The sequence below is a fragment of the Canis lupus genome, chromosome 9, assembly GCF_003254725.2.
Source record: "Canis lupus dingo isolate Sandy chromosome 9, ASM325472v2, whole genome shotgun sequence".
In the NCBI taxonomy this organism is placed as follows: domain Eukaryota; kingdom Metazoa; phylum Chordata; class Mammalia; order Carnivora; family Canidae; genus Canis; species Canis lupus.
Window position 1 is genome coordinate 16,401,124 of NC_064251.1, and position 23,870 is coordinate 16,424,993.

General features: G+C 53.8%; 1 protein-coding gene and 1 long non-coding RNA gene across 5 annotated transcripts in view; one reads left to right on the plus strand and one right to left on the minus strand.

Annotated features, from left to right (window-relative positions):
• Positions 1–23,870, plus strand: part of WNT3 (Wnt family member 3) — a 51,201-nt gene that overhangs the window by 11,415 nt on the left and 15,916 nt on the right. The gene's annotated exons all lie outside the window — the stretch shown is intronic.
• LOC112652967 (uncharacterized) lies at positions 19,700–22,988 on the minus strand. Of its 2 annotated transcripts, none has more exons than XR_003131841.2 (4): positions 22,837–22,988; positions 22,261–22,426; positions 21,780–21,922; positions 19,700–21,409 (listed from the first exon to the last, which is right to left on the minus strand). It is a non-coding gene; the product is annotated as an uncharacterized LOC112652967 (long non-coding RNA). The 2 variants fall into 2 exon arrangements; XR_004818969.2 differs by having other exon boundaries at positions 21,780–22,131.

The window sequence follows — 23,870 nt, forward strand, 5'->3', positions numbered from 1 at the left end:
TCCCTCCTTCCCTGGTGCTGGAAGGCAGCCAGTGCTATTGCTGCCATTCTGCAGGTGACCGAATACTCCGGTAGCCTCCCCCTGGTCTCTCCCAGTCCCCAGCAGCCATCGTGGGAGCTGCTGTCACTATAAGGCGCAGTGGGAAGGTAGAACAAGGCCACGGTCATTCGGGAAGAGCACCAGGGTCCCTTGCTACCAGCCACGCGTTTCCCATTGGCAACACCCAAGGGGAGCACCGGGTTGGCCTGGAAGGTGCCAAGTCCCCACCCACCAGTAGATCTCCAAGGAGGGACACAGAAGGGCACCCAGCAATGGAGGCCAGGCACCTTCATCGCTACTTTGTCCATGAGAAAATTGAGGCTGCCAGAGCCTAAGGAAGGAGCTAGGAAGCGAGTGCTGGAGGCAGCTCACAGCCAGCCGATGATTCGTTGTGTATGGTGTGTGCCTGGGAGGCGCAGCACGCACTTTAGCTCGTACCCTCAAATGACCTCAGGAGGCAGATACTCCTGCTATCCCCATTCTACAGGTGAGGAAACTGAGGCCCCAAGAGAGCCACTCCATTGCCCAAGGCCCCACAGCTGGCCAGCCCGGGAGCAGCAACCACAACACAAAGCGCCTGCAGCCAGGCCCACAGGCCTCCAGTGACACCACACCCATCCTTCCAGGCAGGAAGTTCCTCCTTAGGTCTGCCTGCGGTCTTTCCTGACTCAGTTCAAGCCCAGACTCTCTAGTTTGTCGTCTCGGGGACATGAGCTTCACTGTGGATTTCTAGTTCCCCTCCAGTATAGGAGTGCATTTCTCCCTGGGTCATCCCTTCTCCAGAACCATCCTTCCCCAATGACCCAATCTCCTGCACACCTTTAACCCCCTTGCTCTCCCTCTTCTTCTTCTTCTTCTTTTTTTTTAAGATTATTTATTTATTTATTCATCAGAGAGAGAGAGAGAGAGAGAGGCAGAGACACAGGCAGAGGGAGAAGCAGGCTCCATACAGGGAGCCCAATGTGGGACTCGATCCTGGGTCTCAAGGATCACGCCCTGGGCTGAGGGCGGCGCTAAACCACTGAGCCACCCGGGCTGCCCTGCTCTCCATCTTCTGATCTCTCTCCAGCTTCTCCACCTCCTTTTGCAAATGCTGTAACCCACAGGACTGCCTTGAGGCCAAGGTGAAGGGATCTCACCAGACCCTTAAATTTAGAGGGCTCTATTTTGCAGTCTTAAGGCCGTGCCCCTCCCCACAGGGCATGGGGTCTGGGGTCCAAGAGGTTGTACCCACCCAGAACTCACACTCCCCACCCCCCAACCTCTGCTCTGGGTCCGTCCCTGGAGGTCCTTGTCCAAATGGCCATGAACTTGCTTCTGGGCTGTGCAGATCTCTGTCTGGGTTTGATCCTGATAGACTGGCCATACTGCTGGTGTGAGTGCCCCTGCACCCAAGAGGTAGTCAGGGGAGGCCGTTTGCAGGGGCTGTGGATGGAGCTCGGAGGTTCCATTGGGGTGTCCAGTGTGAGATGGAACAGGGATGGGCAGGCAGCAGGCTGGATCTCCCCATGTCACTTTTCTTTTTTTATCTCCAAATATTTTATTTCTTTATTTGAGAGAGAGAGTGCATGAGCAGAGGGGAGAAGTAGCAGGAGAGGGAGAAGCAGGCTCCTAGCCCGAGCAGGGAACCCGATGTGGGGCTCGATCCCAGGACCCTAGGATGACGACCTAAGCTGAAGGCAGATGCTTAACCGACTGAGCTGCTCAGGTGCCTCTCTTTTTAAAAATTATTTATTTGGGATCCCTGGGTAGCTCAGCAGTTTGGTGCCTGCCTTTGGCCCAGGGCGTGATCCTGGAGTCCCGGGATGGAGTCCCACTTCAGGCCCCTGCATGTAGCCTGCTTCTCCCTCTGCCTGTGTCTCTGCCTCTCTCTCTCTCTCTCTCTCTGTCTGTCTCTCATGAATAAATAAATAAATAAAATCTTTAAAAAATTATTTAAGTAATCTGTACACCCAATGTGGGGCTCGAACTCACAACCCAAGATCAAGAGTTGTACACTCTTCCCACAGAGCCAGGCAGGTGCCCCACCCTGATATCCCTTTTCTAGCATCAAACTCTGGAGAACCCAGCCTCTCAGGTGGTGAACAAGGATGAGAGGATGAATTTTTAATTTATTATTGAAGAATACATATAAGAGAGTAGCTAAGTTCAAGTGCATAGCTCACTGAGTTGAATGGGACATATGGGATTTAACAGTTTGTTGACCTGACAGGAGGCTTCACGTGCTGGGCAGTGGTAGATGAGCCTCTACTTGCCCTCTCGGCCAGGCCCCGTAAATGCTCCAGCCGGGGCTGGGCTCGTAGGCAGGAAACAGGGCTTCCACAGAATCTGGAAGAAGCTTGCTTTCTCCAACGTCGCCGCGTCTTAGATTTCTACCTCAGCAGGTTGCCTGCCTTCTGCACGGGTGACACTTCCAGCTCCTCCACAGGCTGGGGTCACCTCACACCTTCAAGTCCCTCCTTGCCGAGCTGGAACGCTGTCTTACCCATCCTTAGCCTCGAAGGAACTGCCTTCCAGTTTGGTGGGATCTGTCATTTTCTAATGGCCCGATCGGAAGAGCGTGCAGCGGCAGCTCCGTGGCTCCCCAGTCCCTGGCGTGGCCTGCGATGCCCTGCGCGGTCCAGCTGCCCCCTAACTCGGGGCCCACTCCCACCTCCTCTCCGTGACCTACTTTCCCTCGCATGGGTAAGAGCGTGGGCTTAGGGAACAGCAGGCCTGGGCTCTGGATGGTTCTCCCTTTAGTATGTGGATGACCCCAAACTCTCTGAGCTTCTGTTGTCTCTGTAAAGATAAGAGCTACTCTAAAGGGTAAAGGATGCGATAGGTGTGAGACTTAGTATGGAGGTGCCGGTGTCCACACATGTCGCTGTCCTTAATCTTGTTTTATTGTCTGTACTGTTCTACTACTTCTATCTCCCAACCTCTGTGCTTGCCCTTGCCTTCCCTTGGAATGACCTCTAGGAACTTGCCTGTATTCTTCAGAGCCCAGTTTGGACAACATTTTTCTCTGTGTAGCCTTCCCTTGGCACAGGCCCCTGCTCAGCCCCTTCCAGCAGGAGCACGTCCATGAACTAGACTGGGAGCCCCCTGCGGGCAGAACCAGCTCTTGGTCATCTCTGGACCCACATCACCAAGCGTAGCAGGTGTGCACAACAGGCCCTCTAAGACGAGTCGTAGGAGGAAGGGACACTGCTGAGATTGCCCCAGTCATAGGCTCAGTCTTCCAGCCCTGGCCAGAGACGCTCATAGCTTCCGTGAGGTCCTCCCGGGAAGACCTGCTGGCACTTGTCACATATCTTCTTGGGTTCTTAGTTATCTCTTCATGTGCATCTGTCTGGCCTTCCCAACTAGTGAGCTAGCCCTGAGAGCAGGTTCCCCTTGTATGCCCTCACATCTCCAGTGAGCCTTACACAGCGCCCTGCATAATGCAGGAGCACAGCTGGGAATTCTGTTGATCGAGCTGATGAACTAGGCTCCTGCCCAAGCGACCTCACACTCAGGTTCAGCTGGCTCCCACCCTCTGGGACAGCGTTTTCCCTCACTGTGTGAGGCCTCAGAGGGTCCAGCTCTGAGCTTCTAAGTCTCCATGCTGAAAGGCAGCCCAGCATTCCAGAAAGAGGGGTCAAATTTGCCATAATGTGAATCTCAGATGTGCCACTTAATAGCTCTGGAACTGTGGGTACATTCTTAAAAATCCCTGAATCTCAGTTTGTTCATCTGTAAAATGGGAGTAAAAACTCTGATCTCAGGGCAGTATTTTTTTTAAGATTTTATTTATTTTTTTGAGAAAGAGAGCATGAGTTGGGGGGGATAGAGGAAGAGGGAGAAGCAAATATCCCGCTGAGCAGGGAGCTCCATGTGGCGCTCAATCCCAGGACATGAGCAGACGCTTAACTGACTGAGCCACCTGGTGCCCCTTAAGGATGAAATGAAACAATACACAAGAACTGAGCTAAAGGTGAATACTGAATAATAAGTCAATGATGTTCTAAAGGTCATTCCAGTGTAGCAAGGGGTATAAAAATATCCCAGGCCAGAATTTGTAGAACAAAAAGATCTGAATTCCTTCCAAAACAGAACAGGCCACACTCAGGGAAAACCATATGCTTTACGTTGTTTTGTCTCAACTGATTAACCTGTTTGAAGAAAGAAGTGGGTGATGGGCATGTGACTCAATGCAATGTGGACTCTGGCCTGACCTTCTGTCCTGGTGTCCTGTACAACCAAAGTACTCACCAAGGCCTCCAGCTCTTGGGAAGGGAAGGATAAATCAAATGTGGAAGTTGTTGTTCTTACTGGAGTTCCAAGGACTGGTCTGTGTGGGTTTAATATGGCCCCAGTTAATGGCTTAGACACTGGTCCTTTCAGTGTGTGTGTCTCTCTCTCAAACAAATAAATCTAAAAAAATAAAATAAAATAATAGTTTTCCCAGCTAAGAATGCCTAGACAATACATATTTCATTTTGCTTATTTTTAGCCATTATAAAAATGGTGTTATGCTGAATGCTGTCTTTTCTCCCTCTACATTATGTTTCTAAATTTCAAACAATGTTGTTGGATATTACTGGAGCTCTTTTATTTTCGCAGCTGTGTAATAGCCCATCATCTGAATGCACCACACTTGCTAGCTCCAGCTCCTGCCAATGGACGAGTGTCTCAGGGTGCACATGAAGGACGGTAGCTCATGGGGGTGCCTATCGCAGGATCTGCAAATGTTTCCCTTCACAAGTTGACACAAAGCTTTTCAAAGTCAGGTTGTGCCCATTTCCACTCTCATTTTGCTCTACATTTTCACTGATTTCACAAATGGGATCTGTGGTCTTCATTTGTAGAGATGGGACTGTTTTTAAGGTCCCAGGGCTGGGTGAAGCAGAGGCAGGGCAGGGACGCATGTGTTCATTTCGACACCTAAGACATGCATTTGGAAGAACACATGGCCCGTGGCTGGTGTGTCTGGTGGAAATCCCCACCTTTGGCTTTCACTCCCTCACGCTCCTCACATTCTCTTCTCTAAAGTCCAGAGGGCATCACTGGCATTTGGTGACAGGGGCAAATTGGCTAATGGAGGCTTCTCTTCTCTGCCTCACCTCTCCATCTGCACCACTCTCCTTTCTGCTCCTTAAGTGCACCCTCGTGGGCTGTGAGCACCCTGCCTGCTTTCCAGAAACAATGCCACTCCTTCCAGCAAGTCCATCCCAGGAACCCCACCAGACCAAGGGTACGTGTCCCCCTGGTCCTCTCCTGCCTGAATAACGGTAGTAGTATCTCCCAGGTGCCACTTCAGGGAAGACCAGAAGACGAATCTTTCTCCTAAATCTTTATCTAAATGCTGGGTTTCCTTCCATCTGAAAGAAGAGTTGTGAGCTCCTCAGCACACCTTGGAAACCAGGTGTGGCTGCTAGGTCCTGCTTGAATCTCTGTCCTCGTGAGCTCGGCCTTGCCAATCCTCTCTTCCCTCACGCTGGCAACACCCCACTTCCTTTTTTAAAATTTTTATTTATTTATTCACAGAGATGCAGAGAGAGAGAGAGAGAGAGAGAGAGGCAGAGGGAGAAGCAGGCTCTATGCAGAGAGCCTGACGTGGGACTCAATCCAGGGTCTCCAGGATCATGCCCTGGGCTGCAGGCGGCACTAAACCACTGCGCCACCAGGGCTGCCCCTTCAGGCCTTTCCTACAAAGATAAAGGGGTCTTAGGATCCCTATCCCAACTGGAAAACTCTTTCTCATCACTCCCTCACCTGACCATAACCTTCCCAGGAGTTTGCAAAATCCAGCAAACTCAGAGCTGTCATCTTCTTGGACACCTTCTCAACCTAACTGCCACCTCGCAACCTGCTCTTCTGCGTGCGTTTGGGCCAGGGCAGGACTTTGTGCGCTTGTGGATGCCCTTCTTATAGCAGTTCCAAATAACCCTGCTGAGTAGGGCTTCTGGGGTCAATTAAGTTTGGGACATGCCACCTGCTACTTCTAGCTTCTTGATGTTTATGGTGCTCATTAGCATATTAGCATTCATTAGCATATTAGCAACACAGGCCCCACAGCGATGACCCTTGTTTTCATTTGTTTAGTCTGTATTCCAAAATTATTTAACTTGGTAGTCCTTTCTCCCCAAATAACAACTCTAATCTATTTGGAAAATGTGATCTAGAAGATTCTCCTGCTCCTTTCATATGTCAATTTGTCCTTGTGGTCTTATTCTTCTCAGCAATCAGGCTGTGATTCCTCTTTTTTATTTTATTTTTAAGTTATTTATTTATTTATTTATTTATTTTAGTAATCTCCATACCAGCATGGAGCTCGAACTCATGACCCTAAGATTCAGAGCCACACGCTCTTCCGACTAAGCCAGACTGGTGCCCCCTCTTCTGATTTTAAAAAAATTATCCTTTGTGAACTAGTTCAATCCTGAGTACCCCTTCCAGAGGGGCTTGAATTGAGTGAATGCACACTTTAATAAATGAATGAATGAAGCAATCAGTCAATCGGTCATCCAGCTAGATCCCCTCTCCTGGGAAGCAGTCAAAACTGGCTGGCCATCGCACCCTGGGGGTGGGTCACACCCTCTCCACAGTGGAATGAATCACTGTCCTGCATTAGGCTCCAGTCATTTTCTTCTGAGGCATCTGGTCTCCCTGAGACTGGGAGCCCCTGTAGGCAGGGACCACATCGCACTCACCTCCCTGTATTCCCATAAGTGGGTACACGACCTGTGACTGCTGAATGGCATCTCTCCTCTGACTCCTTCCGGAGGGATCTAGCACCCTATGGTTAAGCCCAGGTAACCTCAGGCAAATCACTTCATCTCTGCACTTCAGTCTCCCAATCCAAATGGGGGTGATGGTAACAGTACCTTCCTTACAGGGTTGTTGGGGGGCTAGATGAGTTAGTATGTGTGACGTGTATGAAACATGCCTGGCATAATAGCCACCACCATTCGTTGTACAGGGGCCGTCATGAGAGCTTTACCTATATGTCGACGACTCCTCCTTCCATCTCTTAGACGGAGGTGACATTTATATTTTTCTAATCAGGAAGTAGAGTCCTCCCAAATGGACACGGAAAGGAGTGGTAGCAACGGGGCCAGGACTCCGGGCAGCCGTATGGGCCAGTGGTTTGCAGCGCTGCTTCCCACTCGGGGACTGGGCAGCTCCTCCCCCTCCTCGCCCACAGTCACCCCACTGAGAACCTGATCCGCTTTTTTAGTCTCTCTCGTTCCCCAAAAGATGGAAACCATGGCACTATATGGGTGGATTGTAAATGCGCTGTGTATACATAAGACAGAGCATAAGTGAGTGAGAATGGGTCCTTGGGAGGCCGGGCAGTTGCCATCACCTTCGTGGTAGATCCGGGGAAACAAAGATATTGAGGTGGGGCTTTGAGGCCACAACAGGAGGAAAGTCACCTGTGAATCAGCAATGCTGCAGAACTGGCAGAGAGATCCTGGAAGTCGGCTTGGCCACCACCCACGGCACTTTGCCGGGGGCCCTGCGTGTGCCCAGGAAATGTTTGCAGGCAGGACATCTGTGGCCGCTTTGATCCAGGCAGGTTATCCAGGTGAAAGACAGATGGTTGTAAGGGGGAATCAGGATGGGGGGCGGCAGCCCTGACTTCTGAGGTGAACATGCTAGAATCCTTCCCCGTGCGCCAGCTGGCCTTCTCTGACCCTGTAGGCCGACTCCCTTCTTCAGGAGTCAGGAGGAGGAGGAGGACCCCGGGAGTCATGGGGTTGACTGTCCTCTTTTCTCCATCGTGGCCAGGGCTTTATTCTGGCTCTGTCCCTGGTCCAGCCATACAACAGAAGTGAGATGTGGGGGTCTTGGGGGAAGGGCTAATTCTGTGATGTGACTGTAGGAGGTTTAAGATGCATATGCCACAGGCTGTTTTTCTTGGAGCAGAGAAGGTTGGGGGGCTGCATTCCAGGCAGGGGAGCAGCTACTCCATCAGCACCTGAGGAGAGGCCACGAGGGCCAAAATGGCGGCTCAGAGACATGGGGGTGGTGGGGGTAAATAGACGAGCTTTCCCATCAAATGTCATGAGGCAAAGGCACCCAGGAGTGGAAGCAGCCTGTGAGGCTGACAGAGGAACTGAGAGAAGTGGGGCTGAGAACTTTCCAGACTGGAAAGACGATGGAATTCCCAGTCCCATGTGGACTGATTGGTCTCTCAAAAGCTTGACTAGTATGAGAATCTGATAAGGTGTTGAGTTTAGCTTTTTCTCCTCCCCATGGTGGTACAATGTGTTCTGTGAACAAAGGAGAACCAGAATTCTGTGAAGACAAGGAAGAGCCCCTTATCACGGTTGGCTGAGCTCTCTTTGGCTTTTCAGCCCATGAGGCCCAACTGAACCCCCAAACTGGGGCTACAGAGCCAGGGGGTGTGAATGCCGGGTCCTACTGCCTCCTCTCGGCCTTCTTTTGTGCCAGATGATCCCCCAGTGTTCTTCCCAGCTCTGACAGGCTTCTCTCAGGGGAAATGGCCGTGGCCCCCACTTCACTGCCTACGAGATCGAAACTCATCAGCTGGGACCTCAGGCCCTGCCTCCTTCCCTCTTTGCTCCTTGGGTTTTGGTGTCTTTGAGTTACATGAATGTCCCGAAAGTTCCCTTCCTCTTCCTTCTCTTGCAGGGCATAAAAATCCACCTGAGAGCACATCCCTCTGAAGTAGATTATCTGTCCGCCCATTCCACTCCATGTCCTCTCCTTCACCTGGTCCCCCATCTCCCCCAGAATGATTTGTAAGCTGGTTGGTCTTCATGCTCATGCCCTCTCTTCTTGTGCACATGGCCTACCCATGAGATTATACCCTCCTCCAGGTCAAGGGCTGGGATGGTGTCTTGTGCCCAGCTGAGTGCAGAGTACACAGTGGGTGCTGAATAAATGCATTCCTCTCCAATCAGCCGGTCGTCACCAGAGGGTGGGATCTAGACAAGAGAAGAATAGCAACAGCACAGCATTTGGTCAAATCCCACCTTCACTTGCTGGTCCCCTACATGAGGCTCAGCTTCCTTATTTGGAAAGTGGAGGCCATGTCTATCTCTCAGGACTGTCGAGAGAATTAACTCAGATGCTGTGTGGGAAATGCTTTGCAAACTTGGAAGGTGCTGGAACATGAGTCATCTACGTTTAGGCATCTTGAATGCCTTCTGGGAGAGGTCCTGAATTCACGAGTCCTGCCCCCAGCCCTCAGGTAGAGGTCTCCTCCCCACCGGGGGATGCTTTGAGTGAGTGTCTAGCTCTCTCTGGGATACAGACAAATAGATCTCGAGTATGGAAGAGCCATGACAACATTCAAAGGAAAAAAGATCAATGGGCCCCGGCGTTTGAGTTTACAGCCCTATAAATCCAGAAAGCAGCCTGAGTGGCAGGATCTACTTGAGTATTTCCTTCCCCTCCTCTTCCAGCTCCTAACCAACATGCCCCATACAGACTCTGTCCTAAGAAATGTCTCCCCTACTGCTTTATTAGGCAGCTTGGTGCCTCCATTTCCTAGCTGTGTGACCCCAGACATGTGTGCTTAGCCTCTCTGAACCCATGTAGTCACTTGTCAAAGGGGGATAATTATAACCTCCAGAGGGTTCTTTGGCAAATGAAAAGATATATTCTATGTAACGTGCTTTCCGTGGCTCCTGGCACTAGTCAGGCTCAGTAAAAGGTAGCTGTTATTATTCATAATAATAATCATGCTCAGCACCCCCACCAATCAATCCCCTCACTACCCTACTTACAGAACTCTAAATTATTTTCTCGTGACCTTATTAGGTACTCTCTACCCCAATAAATACACCCTACATTCTCATTGGGTATGCACCTAGATAAGGCATTGCCTCTTATTTCACCGTTGTGTCCCCAGTAGCTCATTTTCCCTGGGCTTTGCACCTCCTCCTGCCTGTGGTGACTTGGGCCTTCTCAGGCCACAGTGATTCCTGAGGGACCTTACCTGGACCAAATATGCTTTGACATTTTGCCCCTCATGCTGAACACACATGACACAGACACATCCTATTTGTAAAGAGACTTTTTTCTACCTGACACGTTTGCTATTCATACATGTATGAATGAGTGTGAGCATGGTGTGTCATTTTTATCTTTTCTGTCTTAAATGTGTTTCCTCCTGGAAGAAATTCCTACTTTTGTCATGAATATGGACGGAACACTGGACTAAAAGTACAGAAATTTTCTATAGCGCCGGCACTTGTGTGGGGATGCGCCTGGTCTGGTGGGGTGGCAGGACTTAGGCAGTGAGCGGAGGTGAGGCGGCAGGAAGTAAGGACAGACCCAGAGGAGGTGAGTGCGAGCTCTACGCATGGACTTGGGGAGAAAAAGCATCTCCAGTGAGATATGCATGGAGATCTGGAAGTCCTAGACCAAAAAAAAAAAAGTAGCTGTGGCTAAGAATGATGCAAGACGTGGACCCCCACTGGGAGAGGGCGCCTGGGGACTTTGAGCCCCAAGAGTGTTGGTGTGCTCACTTGCTCACACCACTGCAAGGCTAACGAAAGTAAGTTGAGAATCAGGATAAAGGTGTGTGGGGGGGCGGGGTCATCAGATAAAGCATTAGGCTGTAAGAGGAAGCTAACACTCTTGAAATAGACTTTTCATCTTCTCTTTACCCAGTGTATGCTAGCGTGTGTTTTGTGATGCGCATACCGTACGAGCATTTCATTTTCTGGCCAGTGGTTTAGACCCAGGGTATCAATGGAGGGGCACGCCCAAGCACTTTTTACTGACGTGCTGCTGCTGCTGGGTCAGAAAAGTTGTGCCTCCCTCACTGTGAAGAGGAGATTTGTGGAGAGCCCAGGAGAGGGAGGTTGAGGGAGGGCTCCTTTCATGAGAGGAAGGTAGACAACACCAGTGGCTGGTGGAAAAGGATGGACTCATTCTGGGAGCCATACAGGTGGGGCCCCTGAGGATGGATAGCAGGGAGTGAGGGCCCCCCCTCCTACCACCTCCCTGGGCGGGCTCTGAGCCTCGTCTGTGACCCAGGACGGTCTCCACCCTGCCTCCTCCCCGTAGCATGGAATAGCACAGAAAAGAGGGGGCACCCAGACCTGTTCCATCTGTTTCTCTGGGGGTGGAGCCCAGGCATCAGCAGCTGTCAGCTCCCCCGGGGCCATCTGACACCGAGCCAGGGTTGAGAAGCAGCGATCCACCCCTCTGAGCTCTGGAACATTTAACGAGGTCCTGCAGAGGTCTGCGGTGGACCTGGAACACAGCTCTTAACAGGTGCTGAGTAGATGTTTGCAAAACCCAAGCAGGCGCCTTTGGCAATGAGCCCCTTGAGAAGAAAGGACAGAGGGAGCGAACGCAAGGACTCTGCAGAGGAATTGGCGGCAGCACTCGGGACTGGCGAATTTAGGGGGGCACAGAGGAAGATGTTGAGGCTCGCTCTGGCTGCTTCTCCTGCAGATGGGGAATGGGGCGAGAGGGAGGGGCAGCCACGGCTTTGAACTTGAGTGGAGCCTCCCTAGACAGAGAGGGAAAGTCCAGGTGCCGCGCCGGGCTGTTTCACCTGCACATCCTCGGGGCCATGGGGGGAGTACCCACCTTGAAAGCCAGGGAGCAAGCAGCACCCTGAGAGCCCCCGGCCCCACAGCCCCTGCCCCTGTGCACCTGCCACGCAGTGCTCAGCCCCCCGCCCCCACCCACCCCGTCCAGAGTTTCGGGTTGGAGCCCTGCATGGTTGCGGCCAGAAGTCCTGAGTTGGTGAGAGTTTTTATTGTTATTGCTCCTTGAAGTTGTATTCTGAAAATTGTTCATCTGAAAAACAGGCAAAATAGTAGTACAAGGAGCAGACGTATGCATCCTTCCTCGTTTGGCTGGTTGCCCTACCCCACACCCCCAAACTACCTCCGCTCCCAGTTTGGCTTGTTTTTGCTGAACCATTTCAAACTAAGTATAGTCATCATGACTCTTTTTCACCCTCGTATTTCCAAAATATAAGGATGACCCTATGACCATATACCATTGTTACACTTAGCAAGATTGATAATGATTCCTAAAGATTAAGATTTTCCCAGTTATCCTCAAAATGCCTTCATGGCTAGGATTTTCAAAATGGGTTCCAATCATTTGATTGCTATGCATCTTAAGCTTATTTTAAACTAAAGCATCCCTCACCACCCCCCAACATTTTTTTAAAGATTTTGTTTATTTATTCATGAGAGACACAAAAAGAGAGGCAGAGACATAGGCAGAGGGAGGAGAAGCAGGCTCTATGCAAGGGGCCCGGTGTGGGACTCGATCCTGGAAATCCGGGATCAGGCCCTGAGCCAAAGGCAGACGCTCAACTGCTGAGCCATGCAGGCGTCCCGCACACATATACTTTTTAAAAATGACAGGAACTTTTGGGAAGTTAAGTCCAGTAGCCCTGTGCACCACCCCACATTCTTAATTTGTCTGGTTACTTCCCTATTGTATCATTTGGTTTGTTCCTCTATCCTTCGGGTTTCCTGACAGCTGACAGTTATTTCTCAAAGCCTGGGGAGATTCAGGTTAAACATCTTTAACCGGAGAACTTCCTACAGGATGCCAGGTATTTCACATTGCATCATTTCATACCATGCTACTGTCACACTCTGGGGGAGGTTTTTATGATCCAGTTTTCTGGACTCCTCCCCAGAAAGTCTGATTCAGCAGGGCTGGCTTTGAATCCCAGGTGTCTGTATTTTTCAAAACCACCCCCCTAATAAATGCTTGTCCCCTGTCCTCTGAAAAGTGGCATAGGGGAGTCTAGCTGGGATGATTGAGGTAGGTGACATCCTTGAGCCTTCCCCAGTGTGATCTCACTGGGTGTGAGGCAGGGTGGGTGGGCATCTGGGCCCCAGCAGGAGAGGAATGTGGGGTAACTGGGGGCAGCTCCCAGGCTCAACTGGGAGTTCTTGCAAGACAAGGGGTGCCCCCACCCACTTCTCTGTGCTCCCAGCACCCAGCGCAGGGCTGGGCCCAGCATACATGTTTGTTGAGTGAAGATATATACCCACCCCATGGCTGCAGAGGAGCCAGGGGGGCTGCTGTGAGGATGAATTCCCAGGCAAGTGGCTCTCCTTTCCATGGTCCCTCCTAGGCTTCTTCCTAAGATTCAAAGGGTTTCTGGATGGTAAAGCCAGCAGCTGTGTGATAGGGCCTGGAGAACCAGTAGTGCCACCCCATGCCCCCAGCTTGTCCTGATGGTGGCCTGCGGGACCTGAGGAGGTGAGGAAAGTCTGGGCCAGTCAGGTGTGGCAGGAGAAGCAGGAGGAATGCTGGGCCTGGGGTCAACCAGACACTCTGCCCTTCACATACAAATGAGTGAAGTAAGTCGTCCTCTCAAAAAACTGGGTTTTAGGGAGTCAACGGACAACTCGGTGGGATGTGTTTAAGGTTCCTCTCAGGCATGTATAAGAACTGGGAAATATCCAGAGGGACCAGTTCAAACTGGACCACGAAGAGGAGGTTTTAAAAATCAAACCTTGGTGGATGAATAGGAGTCCAAAGTGAACAAGAGGGCCAGGCAGGCACTGTCTTGTCTTTCACCGGAACTGGCCTGAAGGGTAAAGTAGTGTGTGAACTACTACAGAAAAATCCTGGCCTGGGGACCTGCAGACTTGGCTTCTCAGAACAAGCTGCCTAACCCCGTAGAGCCCTCATTTCCCCATCTGGACAATGGAAGACTGACCTCCGCTTTATGTGACTTGGGGGCTAGAGGGGCCGGGGAAGGGGAGATGGGTTCCCAGGCTGAAATAAGCTCAGAATTCTGGTTGGTGGGAGGGAAGGTGGAAGAAACGAATGGCCAAGATCCGGGGGTCACAGGTGTCTAAGCTGACCTGGTTTGCAAGGCCCAGCTCAAAGGTGACTCCTTTGAGGACGAATTCCTGGCTTTGGGCCCCCTGTCTCTCAGTGTTCCCACCCCTGTGGTTTGCACCCTCACACTCTGCCATCACTGCGGTCCACCCGCGGGGATGTCTGTCCTGCACCAGGGTGGGGGCCTCCGAGGCGGGTGGAGGCTCCGTCTCACATACACACCAGGCACGGGATGGACGTGTAATGAATGAAGCCCCAGCGCTCGGACCCCAGGCTTCAAGGGAGAGAGAGGTCTGGCTGGGGTCGCGAGGCCTGGGCTGACCCCTGCCCCGCCTCCAACCCGTGGAGGAACCCTGAGCAGGTTGCACTGCTTCTCTGAGGGAGTGGATGAAGGAATTAGCCCAAGACCCCACCCAACTTCGACATTCTATGGCCTGGTACCGTGCAAGAATAATGAGCCGTGGGGCTGTTTACAGACTGCTTCCACAGCCTTCCTCGGGCATCTTCTTTTTTTTTTTTTTTTAATTTTTTTTTTTATAATATTTTTTTTAATTTATCTATGACAGTCACACACAGAGAGAGAGAGAGAGGGGCAGAGACACAGGCAGAGGGAGAAGCAGGCTCCATGCACCGGGAGCCTGACATGGGATTTGATCCCAGGTCTCCAGGATTGCGCCCTGGGCCAAAGGCAGGCGCCAAACCGCTGCGCCACCTCGGGCATCTTCTACCCCTCCCTGCCTCCTCCAACTAGCAAGAGACCAGCAGGAGAATCTCCTCAGGTAGACACTTTTATTCAGCAGGTCTTTCCTAAGCCCCGACCTTGTACCAGTGAGCGCCCTAGAGACACCGGGTCCCACCATGGTCTCTCTTTTTTTTAAAGAGTTTATTTATTTATTCATGAGAGAGAGAGAGAGAGAGAAAGAGAGAGAGAGATAGGCAGAGGGAAAAGCAGGCTCTATGCGGGAGCCTGATGTGGGACTTGATCCCAGGACCCCAGGATCACACCCTGGGCTGAAGGCGGTGCTAAACTGCTGAGTCACCCAGGCTGTCACCCCCACCCCTTGGTTTCTAGAACCCTTTGCATCTCTTGGGCAGGAAAGATGGGACCCACTGAGGGAACTTTCAGAGGGTCGCCCAAAACTGGTGGGCAGGAGCGCTGTGACCCTAGGCTCGTCATTTAGTGTCTTTGGGCCTCCGTTGCATGACAACCCTTTGTGGGTCTGAGAGGAGAGGCTGGGCTTCGGCTTCCAACCGCAAAAGAGCAGGGCTCCATTGAACAGGTAAGAGGTCTTTGGGCTCAGTCATGAGACCTGAACCATTTGGCAAAGCAAGTGGACCAGGGAGCAGTTTCCGCCTCTGTGGTCACCTGTGAGCAATTGTCTGCCATCATCTTGGTGCCTCTCGGGAGACCCTCAGGGAGTCTGAGGGCCCAGGCCCTAGGCCTGGACCCCTTTCACTTCTCCCTGGACACCCACGTGGGCTCAGGCACTTCTGTGTCCCACAGTGAGTCTTCCTAGGGCGATACCTGCCCGAAGGAGCTCACGGTGTCCTCTCGGGGTGCTGAGGGAGGACAGGCCAGCACCGTACCAACTTCCTCCCTCCACTCTCACCTTCTCACCCCCCCGCCCCCCAGCTGCTGCCAGGCCCTTCCCCCCTGCTTCGTCTTCCCACTTCTCAGCCTCCTTTCTTCCTCCCCGAGTCTGACCATCCTGCCCTGAGCCCTGCTTCCCAATCTGGCTGAAGGGGACGATCCTCTCCCCCACCGTCCTCCCCTTCTCTACTCTGATCATCTCCACTTTCCTATGAAATTGAGAAAAAATAAATAAATAAAACCCTCATGCTCACAACACAACAAAAAACAGGTTTAAACATTTTACAGGTTTCAACATTTTTCAGGCCGCCTTGTCACATCTTATCAGATCAGCCGGGAGCCGCAGGCCAGCCGCTCTGGGAGCTGCTTTGGAGAACAGAAGCCGTAACATTCCAGCTGAGGCTGGCCTGCCTTCCCCTCCCTCCCTCTCCTCCCCAAAGAAACATCCCACAGCGCTCTGGACTGGATGGTGGATGGAGCTCAGGGCCTGCACCTCTGCCCCCTCCCTCTGATGGGGACTCAGTCTTTGATCAAATCCCTGGTTTTGAGTGTCCACCACCCACCTCATCACCTCCTCCCAGGGTTATCCAGAGCTGTGGCCCCTCTGGGCCCTCTGGCAGTCTTAGCACACCTCCTCAGAGGGCGCCACTTGGCCCTACAAGGAGACCTCTAGAAGGCAGAAGGCAGAGGAAGGTTGTCAAGGTCGCTCACCGAAGGTAGAAGTGACCACTTGGCCATAGCGCCCAGCTTGTTGCGTTGGAGAGTTTAGGGAGAGACAGGAAGGCAGGAAGACCCTTCTAGGGCTCCCATGGTGAGTCATCAGTGCTGCCCAATGGGAGGAAATGGTTTTTACTTTGCTTCATGTTTGGGGGATGTGTGGGTTTACCATCCATGGTGGTGTGGACAGTTGGCCTGGAATACCCCTTTTCTCTCACGTTCACCCACAGCCTCCCATCCTCCTGTCCCTGCCACACACATGGTGACCTGGGGCACACGCTACAGGGTGATAGGTCCAGAAAAGGCTGAGACCAAAGTCCAAAGGCCCAGATTTCAGCCGAGCCAACCTGAGGGAAAGGCCCAGGACCTGTGTCTCAGGGTGAGAGGGAAGGGCTCCCTTTGTGGCTTCCAGTCAGGAGCAGGAGGGTCAGGCTAGGAGATGCCACTCATGTGCACAGAGAGGGGCCCTACAGGAGGACGAGGCTGTGAGTTGATGGGTGAGTGTGCATTCAGGGCTCTCGCCCAGGGAGGAGGGTGGAGACAAAAGTTGAAGAGGGAAAGACCAGAGCAAAAGAAGGGTGTGGTGACTCACTCTGTCCAAGTATGTTGGCCGCGCCTCCATGGGGACCTCATCAGAAATACCGGGAAACAGAAGCCAGACGTGGGCGCTTGGTGCTAATGTTGGCTGACTGAGGCCCAACCAACCTGCCTCCTGCAGGGTTTTGGGAGAGCCTTCCCCATGCCTCGGCCTAATATGTGAGGGCCATCTGACATGAGGTCCTGGCCCCCATGTTGGTGCCCTTCCTCCCAGGAGTGCCCTGCATTTCTCGAGGCACCAAAGGGGTTCCTCCCTGGGCACCTACACTGTGAGGGTCCCTGGTGTCTCATCCTTTACCGTGTGCCGTGGGGAGGGACAAGGCCTCAAGCATCATTCAGCTATTAGCTCCAGCACAGATTCCCAAATCTGAATTCCCAGGCTCTGTCTTTTTCCAGCATGCCTGGACATGGGTGTCTGGGGGGGGGGGTCTCATTGGCCCCACAAATTATCTTTGTCTTTCTTCCCAAATCTGCTTCACCTTTTAAGTTCCCTTTCTTTTGACATCCTATCCATCCTCCTGGTCATCCTGGCTTAAAACCTTGGTCATGCTTTGTCCTTCCTATTTCCCATGTACTCCCTCCTCTCTGCTCCTAATGCTCCTCCTGCCTCCCGCCCCGCTCATGCATATGGGTCACCCCAAACCAGTGAAAACATGTCCCCCAGGGGTTGTAACATACAACCAAGCCTGGGACTCTCCTTAGCATAATGCCCCCTGGGGCCCATTTCACAGATAGATTTGTCTAATAGATTAATATTCCAAAGGCCAGTTTGGGAGCCTCCAATGGCTGCCCGGGTTGCCTGCATAAAGCTTGGCACTCAGGGCTCCTTTCCCCATCTTGCTCCTTTGTAGAGTTTCTGGTCTCCAGCTGGAGTGGAGCAGCTGTGGTTCCCACTCCCACCTCGTACCTGGGGCTTCCCTGCCACCCCAGTGCCTCCCGAGGGAGACCCAGCCATGCCTTCGTCATCACCACTGGCTGGGACCCTCTTGCCTCTGCCTCCTGAATGTCTCGGCTCTGACAGTGCACCCTCTGGCATGGTGGTTGCAAGGGTTATAGGTCACAAGAGCCTTGGGAGTCACTTGTTCATGGCACCCCTGGCACCCAGACTTGGTAGGTGCTGGAGAAATGCTGTGGCTCCATAATTGGCAGATGCCTCCTGGTCTGGGTGCTCTGTGGGTGTGGCTTACTGCCGCTCCATGTCCCTAGAACCTGGCGCTCTGCCCAATTCCAAATCATCACTCAAATGTGTGTTGAGTGAACAGGCGGGGAATGAATTTGTTTACCAAAGGAAGGCTTTAACCTCCTCTCCCAAGGGCGGGCACCTGCATCCACTCCACACATTTGTTGCCCTCCTGCCCTGGGCTGGCTGGCTGGGACTAAATCAAGATGGGAAGCCCAGCAGGAGGGTTGGGCCTTCCTGGGTTCAGAAGTTCTTATAGGTCCAGAGCTATCTCCCCACTTCTTTGATGAAAGACATCCGTTGAGGTGTCTCTAGGCTTGCCCCGTAGATCACGGGAACAGGAGCCCCCTTGGACTCAGAAGCGACTCCCTAGCCTTGGCCTGCACTGAGATGGGTGCGGGGTTGAGTTAGTGCTCCACATCCATGGGGCCCACACCTGCTCCAGAGAGGATCAGTGGTGGGGCAAGAAGAGCTGCAGCTTGGGAATCATGAGTTAGGTCTGTCTGCCTTTATCACAAGTTCCCTGCCGAGGGACGGGGGGTGAGTGTCCTAACCCGGGCCTCCCATGTCAGGGGCAGGTGCCATTTTGGGTCATAGCTCCTGGTGTCCCAGGAATTAGGTGCATCAGGGCCCACCGGGCCCTGCCTCTGGCCTGCCCCACTCAGGATGTGCTGCTGAACTTGTCAGGTTCCCTTCATGCCATCAGCCAGCCCCAAAGGACCTCTTGACTTCAATGGAAAGGTAATAGCCTTGTGTTTCCAAATCAACACATGGCTCTTCCTGTCCATTTCCAAGCCTTGCCTTCTCCTTCTGGAAGTTTTCGTCTTGTCCCAGGCCAGGGTGGGGCCCCATTGGGCCGGGGAACAGGGAGGGCACCTGCCCAGTACTGCCCAGTACTGCCCAGGAGCCAGCAGGTGGAGCACCAAGCACTGGCTTATTGTGCGGCTTCCAGAAACATGGTGGTCACTCTGGAGGAGAGAGACAGAAGACCACAGAGGAAGTGGTTTCCGACTCCTTCCCCTTTCTGTCTCCTTTGCCCCTCTCAGCACCCATGGCAGGTGCTTTTGTCCTTCCTATTCCCTGGGGGAAGGTGAGGACCTTTCCGACTCCAAGAAAGGCACAGCTGGGGGAGGTTTGGCCATGGAGCTCACCCGAGACTGGAAGAAGGGGAAGGGGAGACTCTCCCTGGGCTGTGTCCCTGCCCGTCTCCCCCGGGCCTGCCCGTATGTGACGGTGTGACTTGGGACCCTCTCTGGGCCTCAGTCGCTCTTCCCAACTAGAGGAGGAAAGGCTCAGATTAGAGGTGTGGTCGTCAGGGTTCATCCCGAGGAGGGGCCGTCAGTGGGGGCAGAAGCTGTACTCACGAAGCAGTAACTGCCCTCCTAGTGCCCAGCCTCTGGTAGCGTCTATTCCTGTCATAGGAATTGGCCTATTCTAGGTGCCTCGCGTAGGTGGAATCATACAATATTTGTCCTTTTATGGACTGGTTTTTTTCACTCAGCATGATGTCGTCAAGGTTCATCCGTGTCAGAGCAAGGAACTTCATTCCTTTCTGCAGCTGAGTAATATTCCGCTGTAGGGCTATGCCACATTTCGTTGTCTGTCCCTCTGATGGACGCTTGGGGTGCCCACCTGTTGGCTGCTGTGAAGAGCGCTGCCGTCAAACTGACATGCACGTGTCCATTTGCATTCCTGCTTTCGATTCTCTTGGGCCCATAGCTAGGAGTGGAATTTCTCCATCAACTGGTAATTGTACGTTTAGCTTTATTTTTAAATTTTACATTTTTAAAAGAGATTTTATTTATTTATTTGACAGAGAAAGAGAGAGCACAAGCAGGGGGGAGCAGCAGGCAGAGGGAAGAATAGAAGCAGGCTCCCCACTGAGCAGGGAGCCCGATGCGGGGCTCGATCCCAGGACCCTGATCATGACCTGAGCCCAAGGCAGATGCTCAACCAACTGAGTCACCCAAATCGCCCCGTACATTTAGCTTTAAAAGAGGAACGGTCCCCTCTTTTTATATGTTTTATGTCTAGAGGGCTGGGGGGAGGTTGTGTATGATTCCATCTGGAAAAAAAATAGCTAACAAATACAAAACACCCTGAACTAGAGGCCTCCCGAGGCCCCTCCATCTCTAAAACCCTATTACGCTAGGGAGTAGGGAGGCCCAAGGTAAAGAACAGAAACAAGTCTGGGTACAAGGGAGGCCACTGGTTGGGGTGCAGCGCTCCAACCCTGAGAGATCGTTAAGGAAGGCAGGGTAGGGACGGTGCAGCATGCAGCCCTGGCAGCCCGAAGCCAGGCAGGCCGCTGCTGGGCGATGGCAGGACCTGTGTGTCAACAGTGCCAGCGTCACCGGACGGATACCCGGCACAGGACACTTGTGTCTCACCGTGTGATAGCTGTGTAAGTCAGGCTGGCGTCCAGGCAGACCGCGGTCTGTGGCTAGAAGTTTTCTCTCTGCCCTGGCTCACCGCATAGCCCACGTTCAGCCCTCTGGAGACAGAGGTGGTGTCGGGGGGCGGGGGTGTGGAGAACCGGGGAGCAGCCGGAGTCCCACAGGGCAGTGTACTTATTGAAGTCCAGCCTGCTTGGAGAGGGACTTTCACTGAGAGGTCAGCGTCGCGGGCTCCACGAGCAGCCTGTTGCTCGCTGGCACCTGCTGCCCATCTGCCCGGCTGCCTGTGTCTATCCTCAGCCCAGCTGGGTGGTGGGTGGTTGGGGCGGAGGATGAGCTGTCCTCAGGGGAGGGTGGCAGGGCCTAGGGCAGGGTCAGGCCAGGAGCTGGGTATAAATAGCCCGTGCCCGGCTGGGAAGGCCTGGCAGTGTCCTCCGCCCTCCCCCTCACCAGCTGCCGGTGCCAGGCGGGTCCCCACCTCCCCTGGGAGCCTGGCTGTCGTCTGAGGTCCTAACCATAGGGACTTCCTCTGCGGAACCGAGGAGTCTTGTCCTGTGTGGAGGCGAAACCTCCGGATGCCTGGATTCCTGGGGAGTGAGGCTAAGGAGCTGCAAGACAGGGGCCATCAGACTGGCCTTTTGGGGAAGGAGTGGTTCCTTCATTCCTTCCCTTGAGAATTAGCGAGAACCTATTGCGTGCCTTTCTGTAGACCAAGTGTGCCCACGTGTGTGTGTGTATGTGCATGTGTGTGCACAAGTGTACATGGTACGGGGTGAGGCGTTGGAGAAACAGAAGAGACACAACCTCTCTCCTTGGGGAGCTCAGACTCCCACAGCCAGACTGAACTGGAAACACAAGAGCCCCGCACTTTGCGATAAGAAGGTTTGAATAGGGTACAGGAAAGACACAGAGGCAGGACTGTCTGGGGGCCCATGAAAGTCTTTAGAAAGGAGGGGGCTCACGAGTCACGTCCTGAAGGATGGGTAAGCTGCTTGTCAGGAGCTGGTGGTGAGCAGACAGGTGCTCCAGGCGGAGGGGGCTCAGCTGGCGCGGCCGTGGGGACAGCAGGGATGGGGAGACGGCGGCGTCTGGGCAGAGCCCCCAGAGCCACTTGCATTCCGGCGGGAAGAATTAAGGCGAATGAGGCTCACTGTATGACGTCCCCCAGCCCACCCTGGCCAGGGGAACGTGGACTTCATAATGGAGACAAGGAGCTGTGAGCTAAACTGATGCATCTGTGGTGGTGGGGTTTCAGACCTGAGTCCCGTGTGGGGAGGAGTGCAAGGCCAGGGGTGCCAGGCCATGTTTGGGGGAGAGCAGCTCTCCTACCGAAATCAATCCCATGGCAGAGGCCTCTTTAGCCCCATTGCCAGCCCGACGCCCCCATTCCCAGAGGGCCTTGTTCATGACCAGCAGAATGTCCAGGTCTGAGCTGAAACCCTCGAATGGAACATTCTGGAAATGTCTCCTTTTGGCTTACCTTTAACACTCAGCCAGGTCACAGATGTCTGTCCAGCCACCCCAGTTAGGACTGAGCTGCTGGGGAAGGGGCCGACTTTGCTCTGCTCCAAGGCGTCCTTCCCAGTGATGGATGGGAAGGGGCTCTGGAAATTCTCAAGTGTTCTATCAAGTCAGGAATGACAGGGCAGGAGGCAGAAGGTTGCTGACAGGGCAGGGGACAAAGTGCTGGGGACAACCCTTCAACACATGGTAACCACAACGACTGAAGCTTATGAAAGGCTTCCCATGTGCCCAGCTCTTGATATCATTTCTTCCTCTTATTACGTCTATTTTACAGGTGAGGAAACTGAGGCAGGGACAGGTTGTGTGCACTGTTAGAGATCAGTAGTTAGGAAAGAGCAGAGCCGGGTTTGCACTGGGCAGCCTGGCCGTGGGGCACACGGTGGCTGGCCCGGGCATCAGGGGGAAGCCTGGGGATGGCAGGAGAGGAAGGAACTCACCAACTCTGAGGTCTGGAGCTGTCTTCAGAGGGTGAGCGGCATCATACTCGGAGTCAGACAAACCCAGGGCTCAATTGAGACTCGGCCACTTCCCTGTGTGCCTGGTTGCTCTCTGCCTCAGTCTTCCCCTCTGTAAAATGGGGGCGGCAGGGCCCACCTCCTGGAGCTGTTGTGAGGAAGCATCCGTGAGGTGCCAGGCCGGGTGTGCAAGAGGAACGGCTGTCGCTCTGACGGCTGGCCTTGCACGTGGCCGCGGGGGGCGAGAGGGAATCTGCGTGGGTCGGAGGAGACTACAGACTCAGGGTCTCAGTGTCCTTCAGAGAAGGGGCAAAGAACGAGGCATCTCCCTGCTGGGGGAGGTTTGGGGAGCAACTCTGGCCTTGGCAGCCAGCCAGTGCCCGGGGCTGGGGGCTTCTGCTGGGTGGGGAGGCCCACCTGCAGGGGGCTGATGAGACCAGGGAGTGGGCACCCCTTTGGAGTGCTGGGACAGAAGTGGCCTCACCGAGTGGAAACAAAGAGGCAGTGGGGGGGTCCCCACCCCTCGGCCTCCCTCTCCACGGTGGCCAGCAGCCCCACCTGACTCCGGGGTTCGGGCTGTGCAGCCGGGGGCAAGCCGCCTCTCCCTGTGGGCTCCACGCTCTCTCAGGGCTCCTCCCATAGGCTCTGATTCTGGCCCAGGGCTCAGCTTCGCTTGAGGGCGCCCAGGCCCACCGAGGGGTGAGGGGAGAGCTAGGAAGGAGGAGGAAGGAAAGTGATGGAGGGGAAGGGGTAGAGGAAGGGTCCTGGAGGTCCCCTGGGGCCCCACTTTCAACTCTGGGTGAAGAGAGGCTGGAGCCTTGGGGCACTAGGGGCCTTGGCTGGTGGGCAGATCAATAATGGGGGGTGACATGGGATACAGCCCCTGGTGCCAGAAGTGATTGAGGGACAGACCGGCCCACATTAGAGTGTGTAGAGGGGGCAGGAGGCCACGCTGATGGCAAGCGTGGCCACCACAAGGGAGGTCCACACCTCCCGACACATGCAAGGACAGAGATGCCTGTGGTAGGGACACTGGGGAGACTGGCCTGGCCAAAGGGGAGGAACACTGAGGCTGGGAAGTGGGTACCAGGTCTTCCCCTGCTGCTCTGGGCCAGGCAGGAGCCAGGCCAGGGCACGGGGAGGGGGCCAGGAGCCACCACCACATTCAGGACCAAACCAAGGAGGGGCCATGCAGGTAGCAGAGTCCCCTATCGGGTCTCAGCCCCCCTCTCTGACTGTCCTCCTCATAGGCTCCTAAATGCCAGAGGAGGGAGTGGGAAAGGCCTGCGCTTCTTCCCAGGGGAGCCCCGCTCCCCAGCCGCGCTCTCAGGATGGCGCTGTGCTGACCATCCAGCCCGAACCCTGGGCTCAGTTCCCGCTCCAGGGATTGCAGAGCTGCTGGGGCAGCCGGTTAAGAGCAGGTGGGGAGGCAGCCTGAACGGGGAGGGAGGCTCAACACTGACTCGTTGCAGTCCTGCAGACTGGGGTAGGATACTTAGCTTCCTGGTCTCAGTTTCCTCATCTAGGAAATGGGATAATAATGTGATGACAAGGACTTGCTTCGAGGATTACATAGGGTAAGGGACAGGAGC